The 12,009-nt window shown below is 40.4% G+C and overlaps 1 long non-coding RNA gene across 1 annotated transcript in view; it reads left to right on the forward strand.

Annotated features, from left to right (window-relative positions):
• The window catches only part of LOC115070288, a 17,918-nt gene extending 11,085 nt beyond the window's left edge, over nt 1-6,833 (forward strand). The window contains exons 3-5 of the long non-coding RNA XR_003849472.1: nt 835-918; nt 6,408-6,482; nt 6,578-6,833. This is a non-coding gene — a long non-coding RNA (uncharacterized LOC115070288). The remainder of the gene's footprint in view (nt 1-834; nt 919-6,407; nt 6,483-6,577) is intronic.
• The last annotated feature ends 5,176 nt before the right edge of the window (nt 6,834-12,009 follow it).

Below are 12,009 nucleotides of genomic sequence, written 5' to 3' on the forward strand. Positions count from 1 at the left end.
ATAAAACAAGATTATATATAATAATATATATGGAAAAGATAGAGCTCACTGCATTCAGTGATATGATTATTAAGATAGAAAATCACAAGGAAATAGGAAAAATTGCTTAAAACCTTAAAGTGAGTTCAACAAGTTAAAAAAATACTAGATTAAAAAGCCACACATAGCAGTGAATACCTTTAATCCCAGAGGCAGAGACAGGCAGATCTCTGTGAGGTCCAGGCCAGCCTGGTCTACATAGTGAGTTCCAGGCCAGCCAGTGCTGCATAGTGAGACTCTGCCTCAAAACAAAAGAAAACAAACAAAAAACGAAAAAGAACAACAAAAAGATAAATGTTGAAAAATCAACTTCATTCCTGCAGGTTAACAAGAAACAAAGCGAATAAAAATTTAATACGATTTTCAGGACTGAGGATGTAGCTCAGCAAGAGAGTGATTACCAGCATGCTCAAGTCCCTGGGCTCAATCCTGAGTGGCACAAAAATATAGAAACAGTATAATTTCATTGATAACTTAAGAAGATCATACGTCAGTGTAATTGGATCAAAACACATACAGAACTTCCACATAGAACATAATATGCTAAAGAAAAATAAAAATGACCTTCGAATACACTCAAGTTCCTTTCCACAAAGCTGCAAAAGCAACTCAATAGAGGAAAAGTCACTAACTTTTCCAGAAATTAGCAATGGAATTCCATTACTCACTGGACAGTCAAGTGGACAGAGAAAATTGATCTTTGACCTATATATACCACAGAACTTATACTATAAAATTTGACTTCAAAAGACTACAGATCACATATAGAATATAAATTTTTTTTTTAAATTGTAGGAAAAACACAGATCTTTGAGGGTGAGGATGATATGCTCAGCTTTTAATGTGAAACAAAATGCATAATCAACAAAAGGAAAAATGGTAAGTTTAACACTCTGAAAAATATTTTAATTATTTTTTATTTTATGTATATGAATGCTTTGCTTGCATGTATGTAAGTGTGCTTAAGCAAATAATTCCCATGGAGACCAGAGAGGACTTCAGATCCCCTAGAACTGAAGTTTCAGACAGCTGTGAGCTGTCATGAGGGTGCTGGGAACTGAACCCAGGTCCTCTGGAAGAGCAGCCTGTGCTCTTAACCACTGAGCCTGCTCTCCCTGTTAAGAGGATAAAAAGACGGTATTCAAACTGAGAAAATGTTTGCAAGCCACAAAACTATCTAACAGATTACTATCTAGAATATATAAAGAACTCTCTAGACTCTAATAAAAACAGAAAATAACTCAATTTTAAAATTTTCAAAAGATATAGTAATTGAATTTTTAATCCTTAGCATATAGTGATACATTCTGAGGTATTTATGAGTGAAATGGTGTTGTGAAGTGGTGTTTATAATTTTCTTAAAAATAAATTTGTCCTATAGGTCATCTAGTTGAAAGAAGAATCAAAAACAATATTAAGTATTGGAACTGGGTAATGAATATGTAGGGATTTGTTAGAACTTGCTCTATCTTGCATATATTTGAAATTTTCCTTAATGAAATACATTTCATGCTATCTCAAATAGCATAGGGATTAAGTATCCTGTAAACAAAATAAAAATTGTCAAAATAAACAATGGGGCCAGTAAGATGGCTCAATGGCCTGATGATCTGAGTTTGAGGGCTTGAACTGTGGTAGAAGAAAACTTCTTACTAAAAGTTGTCCTCTGACCTCACACCCGCACAGTGGCAGATATACACCATCATGCACATACATATACACTAATGATAAATAAATAATAAAAATAAAAAGTAAAAGTCCCAAATGGATGTTATTAACACACACACTTGACAAGTAAGCACGTGGGAATAATAGCTTGGGGAGGGGGTGACATTAAAACTATAAGAGAATGCTTCAAAGTTCCTATCAGGAAGAATAAAGTGAAATAAAGAAAAACAGCAGCAGTAGTAAATACTGGTGGGGATTTGAAGAACCAGACTACTCAGAATTCTGGTGGAAAAAAGTTTTACAGTTTTTTGGTGGTGGTGGTGGTGGTGGTGGTGGTGGTGGGTTTTGTGTGTGTGTGTGTGTGTGTGTGTGTGTGTGTGTGTGTATCACACAGAACATCCCAAACCATCTTATTCCTCTATACACCCACTTCCCAGATGGCACCTCCCATAGCCTCCTTGCCCCCCCAAGAGAGCCCTTATACTCTGTCATCGCTGCCACTGTCCACTGTGTTGTTGGCACCCCAGCCATTCCCCACTACTTGTCCATCTGGTGAATCTAGTCAGCCTATCTAGAGGTCTTTGTTTTAGGAAGGTCAGCTGTTCCTCAGCTAGCAGCAATCAGTTGTCAATATTCCTTTAGATAAGATTGGGGTCTGCTGTTCATTTTCCTGGTTCTATTCTTTTGTTCTATCTGTTTGTCTCTTGGTCTACCCTGTCAAACTGCTCAATAGAATGTATCTCCTGTCTGGCATTGTTGCTTGTTATGTAGCCTTTAGCTACACACATGGACTCTTAAAAAATTATACTGGCCCCTTTAATCTTTGGTTATACTTTCCTTTTGGGTATTTAATACCCTATAGTTGGCCCAGATAAACCAACTTTATTTTGCTCTAAGGCTGCTTGAGGATCTGTTCCTCAGGGGTCACATGGGCTTGGGAGGAGCCCCTGGCTCCTTTTTTTACCAGCTCCGTCTATAATAAAAACACTCAAGTACCCTATGAAACAGCAACTGCATTTCTGGGCATCTACCCCAGAGAAATGAAGACTTAAGTTCATGCAAAATTTGTGTACAAATATTTATAGCAGCATTATTTGTAATAACACTAAACTGGAAATAACTCAGATGTCCTTCAGTGGGTGAGTGGTTAAACAAACTGTGCGGAACAACATTCAGCAATAACACAGATTAGTTATTAACACAGACAACAATTCGGATAAATCTTCAGAAAATTACACAGAATGACGAAAACAAAAAGTCACATATTATATGATTCAGTTTATGTAAACATTACTAAAATAAGAAAATTGTAAAAATTGAGACTATACCAGTGAAGCGAAGATGACCGATTCCAAATATTTACAAAAAAGTAAAACTTACAAAGAGGGCTTAAAAGAATATTAGGAAGGAATTAGAGGAGTGAAGCCAGTCAGAAAGTCTTCATGTCAGACTGAACAAGAAACTAAGAGTTTGAATCCAGGAGAAGAACAAATAGGGGAACATTTTGAAGCCAATCAGATGATATTTCAATGAAAGAAAGGGCAGGACATGAAGATATGGTGAAAAGAGCCTAATGAAAGTCAGGAAAACACTACATAAAGCTAAAAGGGAAGCTCTCGATTATGTGGAACCGAACCATGGGTATTGTACTGAACACATGCTGCTCAGTGTTGTGCTGAGAACAAAGATCTAGTGAGATGAACTGAAAAGTGAAGGAAATAGTATTCCACAGGTTGGTGGCTGAAGTTTAATAAAATACACGCCATTAAAGAGTGGTGGTGATCGTGAAGCTTGGAGGAAACTGATTGTGTGTTTGCTAAGGCCATTGCTGATGAAAATCTGCTGCCAAAGGAAGTCTGATGCTGAAGAGGCATCACTGTTGGGGGGATCTTGCCCTAGAAAGCCACCACAGCTGGTGAGAAAACCCCTAAAGGGGTGAAAGGTGAAGAGACTGTGCCGGAACCCCCAGGCTGGCAGGCACCAGAGGCTGCTGTGACAGGTAAACACTTGCCGCCTTTAAAGAAGTATTTTCACCACTCCACTACCATGTTAACAGAAAGGGTTGGGGTCACCAGGGACCTCTTTTCTGGTCGGTTTCACAAACATTTTGGATCAGTGGCTTGAATTCACTGCAGGGAAGCTCAGCTAGATAATGACTGCCAGATTGTGTTATTCCCCGACAACTATTCTGTTGACCATCCAGCTGAAATTCTCACTAAAAAGAATGTTCATGTAATATCCTTTCCCTCAAATGTGACCTCATTAATTCAGGTATGCCACCAAGGTGTTCTACATCAATGCAGAGTCACAGCCAACTAGTAGCAGAGAACAGGAGCATGATGGGAAAGGTTTTAAAAGAGAGTTCAGATTGAACAACGTCATAAACTGTGTTGCCAGTACTTGGAACACAACAACTAAAAACACAGTAGTCAGTATGGTACAGACTGCAACTATATTGAGGGATGTCAATCAACAAAATGGTAACTTTGTAAGAAGGTCAGCTAAGAAAGTAAGACAGCTGATCTCCTTAGACACATACAAAATAGAGCCGTCCACAATCCATCAGTAAGCTGGAAAGGTTGGGCACTGAACAAACTTTTACATTTGAAAGTGGGGCTTCAGGTGTTCACTCATTGACTGATGATAAAATAACCAAAATGGTTTAAAATCAAAGTGGCTGAAATGATGATGATGATGATGATGATGGTGATGATGATGTTAACGCCACAGATATACCTGATGAAATTGCCTGATGGGTTTTAAAGGACTAGAGCAGTGTAGACTCATGAAAGAATGAAAAATCATGTCAATTTAGAAGATAAAGGAGAGACTTTAAGACAGAGCTGTTGTTCATGAGCAGATGGAAACATTTAACAAGCAATCCCTCAGGATACCTCCTCATTCCTAGGGGACCCACTTCCTATTTTGGTTTCTGCTTTGGATGCTTCTCACCTGAAAACTGAATAGCGCTGACGCTGACCACTGAATTGCAACACAAGATCATGTGACCTCGGAATCCCAGCACAGGGTCACAGGTGAAGCCAGAAAGCCTGCTGTTTTGTGGTTCTAGCGCTGGTGCTAACCTCAGGATGCTGCGTTCCTGCTTAGTCACTGTCAGCACAGTATTATCGTCACTGCAATTAGTGGCACAACATATTTTTTTCACTTATGTGTGAATAAGCAAGAAAATGTTCATCAGTCACATGTACAGTTAGTCAGGAATGGTGCACGTGGCCGAACAAATCGTCCGCATGGGTGGGTGAGGAGATGGCTGACACCTTTGTTGATGCTTTTGTGTGCACAAACTTTACACACAAAACTATGAACATTCGTGTAAGTTACTTTCATCCTACATGTTTAAGGTATACATGAAACATAATTCTTGTTTAGACTGGGGGAGATGTCTGAGCCCCCAAGTGTCTCATGTAGATGCAGATATTCCCAAATCTTACAGAAATTCCAAATCTAAAACACTACTGAGTCTAGGCATTTCAGATAAATGGATGTTCTGTCTGTGCTGGACTTTTTAGAAAGAAAAAAAGAATGTTTCCTAAGTATGCTTCATTAGGAGGTACAAAGGAATCTTTTAGAAATATATTTTTTATTCTTGGGAATGAATAATCTCTTACAATTACAGGTATGAAGGCTAGTAATGACAAATAATTCGAAATTCATCTCTGACCATTACTCATTTCTCTCTTTTTTCTCAAGACAGCAACATTTCATATAAACCTTAAAATACCAGGCTTTAAAATCAAGGAATAAATGTGTGCATACGTGGTGGACAGATAGTGTGATTTAGATGCTGAGTACTTTTGAGTACTGAAAAATACGCCCCAATGAACTGAATTGCCTACTTTTATACATCAGCAGGACACACCACTACTTACAAACACACTTCAATAGAAGTCAGTCATTCAAGTCGAGTCAAAGATGACAACTACACTATTTGTTTCCACTAGTAAATTCTGTTTTTGTCTACTTCGTGATTGTTCAATCAACCTGACTGTATAGAAACAATTTAGGGAAGGCAGTTTATTGCCATACACAAAAGGCTAAACTGTACTCTGCATATCTGAATATATCACTATTCAAGTCAAACTACCTCTTGCTTCCTACAATTGAGGAAATATTATTTCATTATTGAATTCAGAAGAGGAAATTTAACTAAAATTTGATATTTTGCATAGAGTCTCTATAGAATACCATAACTTCCTTATTTCACCAGAAACTTCAAAACATTACACTTAAGCTATCTGGATGCCTACATAACTGCTTTAAAAAAAATCCTTTAATTGTGGAGGGACAGGCCAAGGCGGCACTTCCTGTTTTGAGTCTGACGACCTAACCTAAGTTCTGCCAGACCTGGAGATCGCTGACACTGCCGAAGAACCAATGAGAGAGAAACATCTCAGACTCGGGGACCAATGGGAGGACAGGGAGGGGTATAAAGGTTGCTCCCTTGTATGCAATAAACGAGAGCTGTGCTTGCAACACAGTGAGTCTCCCGGAGTCTGTGTTGTTGACTTTGCACCTACTCATCCCCTGCCCCAGTGGTGGGAGAGAGGACTGGCCTAACAGCAACAACTGGCGCCCAACGGTGTCTACATGGACCTCTACTTAGTCCTGGGCCTCTTTACCTTAATCTCCTTTTTTGTTGCGGCGTTTTCTTTCTCTTTGTTTTCCCTGTTGCTGCCCAGATTGCCTCGCCAACTGATCCCACCATCGTCACTGTTCAACTCTCTGTTCAGGGTCCCCTCCGGCTGATTTCTTCGGTGAGTAGACTCCTTTTCTGTTCTTTGTTCTTTGCCCTAGGTCTGGTGAGTGACTGAGGGCCTTCTCTCCTTTTTCCTTGTTTGTCCTTCTCTAGGGCACATACACTCTGAAAATTGGTTCGCCCCCATGTCTCCACATAAGGATTGATCACCCAGGAGACAGAACTACAGACGCCCTCCCGACAGGGTGTCCTAGGACTGGAGACACCCTGTGGGCATATGGCCGTGGCCTAACGAACACGGAAGTCCCCCACAAAGCATTCTCACCTGGTTCCAAAACACCGCTCTTTCCTCCCTGTCTCTTTTACTTTCACTTTCAGTTCGCTCGTCAATCTGGTAAGGCAACCACCAGTTAAGAGCCCTTAGGGTGGTGGCAGGTCTCTTAAAATTGCGGGCAGGTTCTCCGTGACTGAGAAATATCCTCCCCACCTAAACGTTTCCTTTCCCAGCACGGCTTCTTTTCTTAGCCTCTTGTGTCTGATTTCCACATCACAATAATGGAAAACTTCCCGTCCCATTGCAAGGAGCCCCAGATATCTGCCTTAAAATCACTGTTAACCTCCCATAGGATTAGAGTAAAAAGAAATGACCTAGAGGACTTTTGGGCCGAGGCCTTGATCTCCCCTGAGATCCCATGGATCTCCCCTGAGAACTTGTGGGATCCTGATATGTGGATAAGAGTCCACTTTCTTTCAAGAAAACAGGAGATACAGGAGGGCAGAGCCCCCCAGCTCCCTTTATACCCATATTGCTCAGCATCCTTAGCAGCATCAAATCGGGTTCCACGGAGGATATTCTTAACTCCTTTAATAAACACTGCCAAGAGCAAAGAATGCACACTCTCTCCATCCAATCCCTCCTGACAATCCCAGAAGACCCGGACACCCCCAAACTAGACTCAGACCCTACCAGCGGTCCAGTAAACCCCCCCCCAGACAGACACCTAGTACTACAGCCCTCCAGGCAGAGACACCCCCCCCATATACCCTTGGGGCAAAATTAGGCAACCCACACCACCACCCACAAACCCTCCTGCATCTGAACCACTTCGTGATATATCTCTTTTCCCTCCCCTTCCTCCGGCATACACACCCATGCTCCCCGGACCCTCTTCCTCCACTAGCTACGCCTTCGCTGTCAATTTAGGTCCAGATGGGGCACAGAGGCCTTGGATTCCCACCCCATAGAGTTACTCCTCAGATATTGGAGATGCCATGTCCTGGAGACTCTGCCAGGCAGTTTCCCTGCTTTACCATACCTTGGGAAAGGACAAAATCTAGTGCCTGAATAAACCGCCTTGGGGCAATAGTACCATCCAGTCATCATATTATGCCCACAGAGACCCAAAACAAATGCTCAGGCCCATGTTGGGAGACTGGCCACTGTGCGGCCCCTCAGCCTACATGGATATTAAGCCTTTATTGTTTATAGCAGGCGGCCAAGTCTTCAATGGCACATTTTCTGCTAATAACTCATGGAAACAGTCTGTCAATATCACACGCAAAAGAATGCTTACATTTCTCCCTCTGGCAACCTGAGTTAGACCTCCCTTCTTCCTCCTAACAAATTCCTCAGATGACCTACTCAATTGCACAAGTAATGAGGGTTGCAAGCTCTCCTCCTGCTGGAGCAAAAATCAATCGCACAGAGCAGTGGAAATGTGCCTCCCCTGCCTACTATGGGTACCAGTCACTAATGCCTCTCATTTCCATGCAGTACAGATAGTACAACAGACTAGATTTAAAAGAGATTTTGGCATATCAGCGGCCATCACGATCGCGGTTGCCACCTCCATGGCGGCAGGGGCTGCTGCAGCGGTTGCAATTACTCAAACTGCTCAAACCACCACTGCCTTAAATAATATAGTTGTTCATTCTGCTAAGGTCCTGCATACACAGACCCTTATAAATGCACATTTTTATCCTGCTATCCAAAATCTACAACAACAAATAGACCTCCTTGCGGAGGAAATAGAGATCCTCAAAAGCTTAGGGGATCACCAATGTGACCCGTGATACCCCCAGATATGCTTTACCCCATATCAGATTAAAAATATTACCAAGGCCAGACAAGAGCTAGCAAATATCCTGAAGGGTACCTAGTCACAGAGATTTCTTAATCTGACATTCCAAATGACCCAGGAAATAACTGCCTTAAATTATACATAAATAGCTCCACCAAGCCTTGACACCACGTTCCTTACACAAATTTGGGAAAATCTAAAAAGAATCTTTGACCCTTCATGGTTGGTCACCTGGCTCCTCCTAGGTGGAATTGCCATTGTACTAATCCTCTTGTTTAAGTGTCTTCTTCAGCATATGCGCAGACAGAGAAATGCTAATAAAATAACCGCCCAGGTCCTCATGGCACTTCACGATCTAGAGACAAGACCCCCGCCGATAGTCATCAAGACCTGACACACAAAAATTCATAAGGCCTAAGATGTTCCCCACAGTCATTGACCAACACCCTGACAGCAGTTAAAAGTCACAATACAGTACTCGCTGTGCCAATGACCGGTAAGATCCTCCCACAACAGGTACTCCTAAGACAGGACATGCTAATGGTCATAGCATGTACCTATGACGGGCAAGGCCTGCTTGTGAGGAGGACAACCTAAGACAGGCCTTCGAGGCGATTGTAAAGAACGGAGAACAGTTAGCCGCTGCCCTGTTCCAAGCCGTCGCTTAATAAAACAAAAGGGTGGATTGTGGAGGGACAGGCCAAGGCCGCGCTTCCTGCTTTGAGTCTGACAACCTAACCTAAGTTCTGCCAGGAGACCTGGAGATCGCTGACATGCCCAAAGAACCAATGAGAGAGAAAAATCTCAGACTCGGGGACCAATGGGAGGACAGGGAGGGGTATAAAGGTTGCTCCCTTGTATGTAATAAACAAGAGCTCTGCTTGCAACACAGTGAGTCTCCCAGAGTCTGTGTTGTTGAGTTGGTGCCTACTCATCCCCTGCCCCTGTGGTGGGAGAGAGGACTGGCCTAACAGCAACATTTAATCACAATAAAATTGTTAAAAATATTTGTTTTGGTCTAGGCTGCATAATTAACATAAAATTTGAAGTCTGGAGATATCAACAGGATTATTAGAAGACCGAAAATGGAACCTCAAAATGAAAATAAAAGAAACATTTTTAAAAGGGAGATGAGAAAGGCCTTAATGAATTTAAATCATGGGAGATGGCTTTAATTGTTTTCTATCCAAACTTTCAATATTCTATAGTGTCAAGGAGGAAGCTGGGGAATTTTCTCTGTATTGTCATGAAAGATAGCAATAAGGTCCTTTGCAAACAGCAGGAATGCAGAATGTTTTGTGCACTATGAGTGCTATATGGGACAGCTTTCCTTTATTATCCAAGTCCTTTCTTTTAAAATGTGTCTGGGAGTATGGCATGTTAGCACCCCATCGAGAGCTGCTGCAGGACAGAAGCCCTAGAATGGTCATAACTCTAGAATTTTAAGATGTGTTTGTTTTCTTAATTGAAATACAATACCATAAATCATTATTGCTTATTGACCATCCATTCAAATGAAAACTCATGGTACCACCCTAACATTTATAATGTCAGTTGCTGGTTGTAGCTGTAACATTTGTCATTATTCCCAATACACTGTACTTTTTTTGTATTTTTAAAATAAAAATGCCGTGTTGCTATCTGTGGCTTATGTCCTTGAATCCTGTCTTCTGATTTCTGAAGACATCCTGACAGGGTCTTACCCAAGGTGTTCTTTTAAAGTAAGTGTTCAATTATTAAATTCATGCTGTGCATTTACTTAGGGAATATGAGAATACAGCACTCCTTCCTAAAGTCTGGCATTCAGTATCACCATTTATGAGCTCCCTGGTACAATTATTCTCTAATTTACAATAACCTAAAAATGTCACTACATGAATGAATTTTAAAATTATCACCCTTTTTCCTTTTACAAACTGGTGCTTGGCATCTCTTGTTTTGAAAACTTGGTGCTCAGAACATCAGAGAATAAATAGAGTTTAAGCCAAAGCTTAACTACAAGTTTAAAAGTCACATTTTGTAACACACACACACACACACACACACACACACACACATACACACACACATTCCAAATTGTTTGCCTAATTCTGTTGCTGTTAACTTCCCACAATATTTTTTTAGAATATCAGACAAACAGGCGTCAGTATGATTAATTCTGATGATTACGTACTTTTTTCTTATGCTCAGTGACCAATGGAAGCTCTGAGTTCAGCTAACTGTGCACAGTCTCTTCAGTTAGCCGAAATGTTTGTAAATAAATGGTATCTTTTCTCCATTAACATGTCTCCATCTTGACCTCCAAGAGAGGATTGTGTGGGTAATCTCAGATGACTAATTTGTCTTTTCTTTAACCTACTGCAAAAATAAAGTTCAGAAACCACAGAAATATTTTAAAATATATAAATATTCAGACATTACTGAAGAAAGTGAATTTCTGCTGCATTTAAGAAAATGTTTCCTGCATTTCTGTTTCTAATGAAGCTCAAAATAAATTGCATTTTAATTTTTATTTACAGATCAAAGACAGTTTCGTATATGATCTCATTTTACATATACAAAAATCCTCTAGCCTAGGTCTCATTATTTCCATAATGCAAATGTGTAAACTGAGACTCAAGGTGGGAAACTCAGTTTTCTAAGTTTCACAGGCAGGAAATGCTTAACTAGGTCTTCACCCTGGGTCATGGTTCTTGGCCATCATGACTGAGAACATACATGCAATACATGTGACATGAATCTGCACACAAAGAGAAACTGAGATCAATTTTTAAAATCAGGGATCCTAAACACACTAGTAGCAAAAGCAAAAACACACAAATGGAATTCATCAAACTAAGAAGCATCTGTCTCCATCTCCACAGTGCTGGGATTGCAGACACATGCCATTGCACCCAGCTTTTACATGGGTGCTACAGATGCGAACTCAGGTCCTCATGTTTGTGCAGCAAGCACTTTGCCCATTGAGCCATTACCTCATCCTCTAGTTAATTTCTATAAAATTTTATGCAATTCATTTTATAAAATTCCAGGTATTTGTTCAGTTATTATGTATTTAGCATATGCTTTTTCCTTCTCTGTATGGAGTTACATGATTATCTATGTCTCTCTAGTGGAGAACTAGACCTAGTCCCTTTTTTCCCATCTTCAACCTTCAAGGTAATAAAACTGTGTCCTTTCATTAAACAGAGATGATAAAATAAATAATAAGGATTTTGTAACAACTAACATTTCATGCCAAAGGTTATGCATTAATATAAAATATATGCAAATATTTTAAAATGCAAAGTTCATTACACTTTACTATTATTTTAACCATTTATCATTGCACTAAATCCTGTAATTCAAGACATGTTTCATAACATAATTGAAACCCAAGTTTTAAGGCAGTTTATACAAACACTGGGAATTTGGTTCTTTGGTTTTTGAGACAAGGTCTCACTATCCAGCCCTGCCTGACCTCAAACTTACAGAGCTCTGCTTGTCTCGGCCTCCTTTGATGCT

Source organism: Nannospalax galili, unplaced genomic scaffold, assembly GCF_000622305.1.
Source record: "Nannospalax galili isolate Female #2095 unplaced genomic scaffold, S.galili_v1.0 scaffold450, whole genome shotgun sequence".
Classification (NCBI taxonomy): Eukaryota; Metazoa; Chordata; class Mammalia; order Rodentia; family Spalacidae; genus Nannospalax; species Nannospalax galili.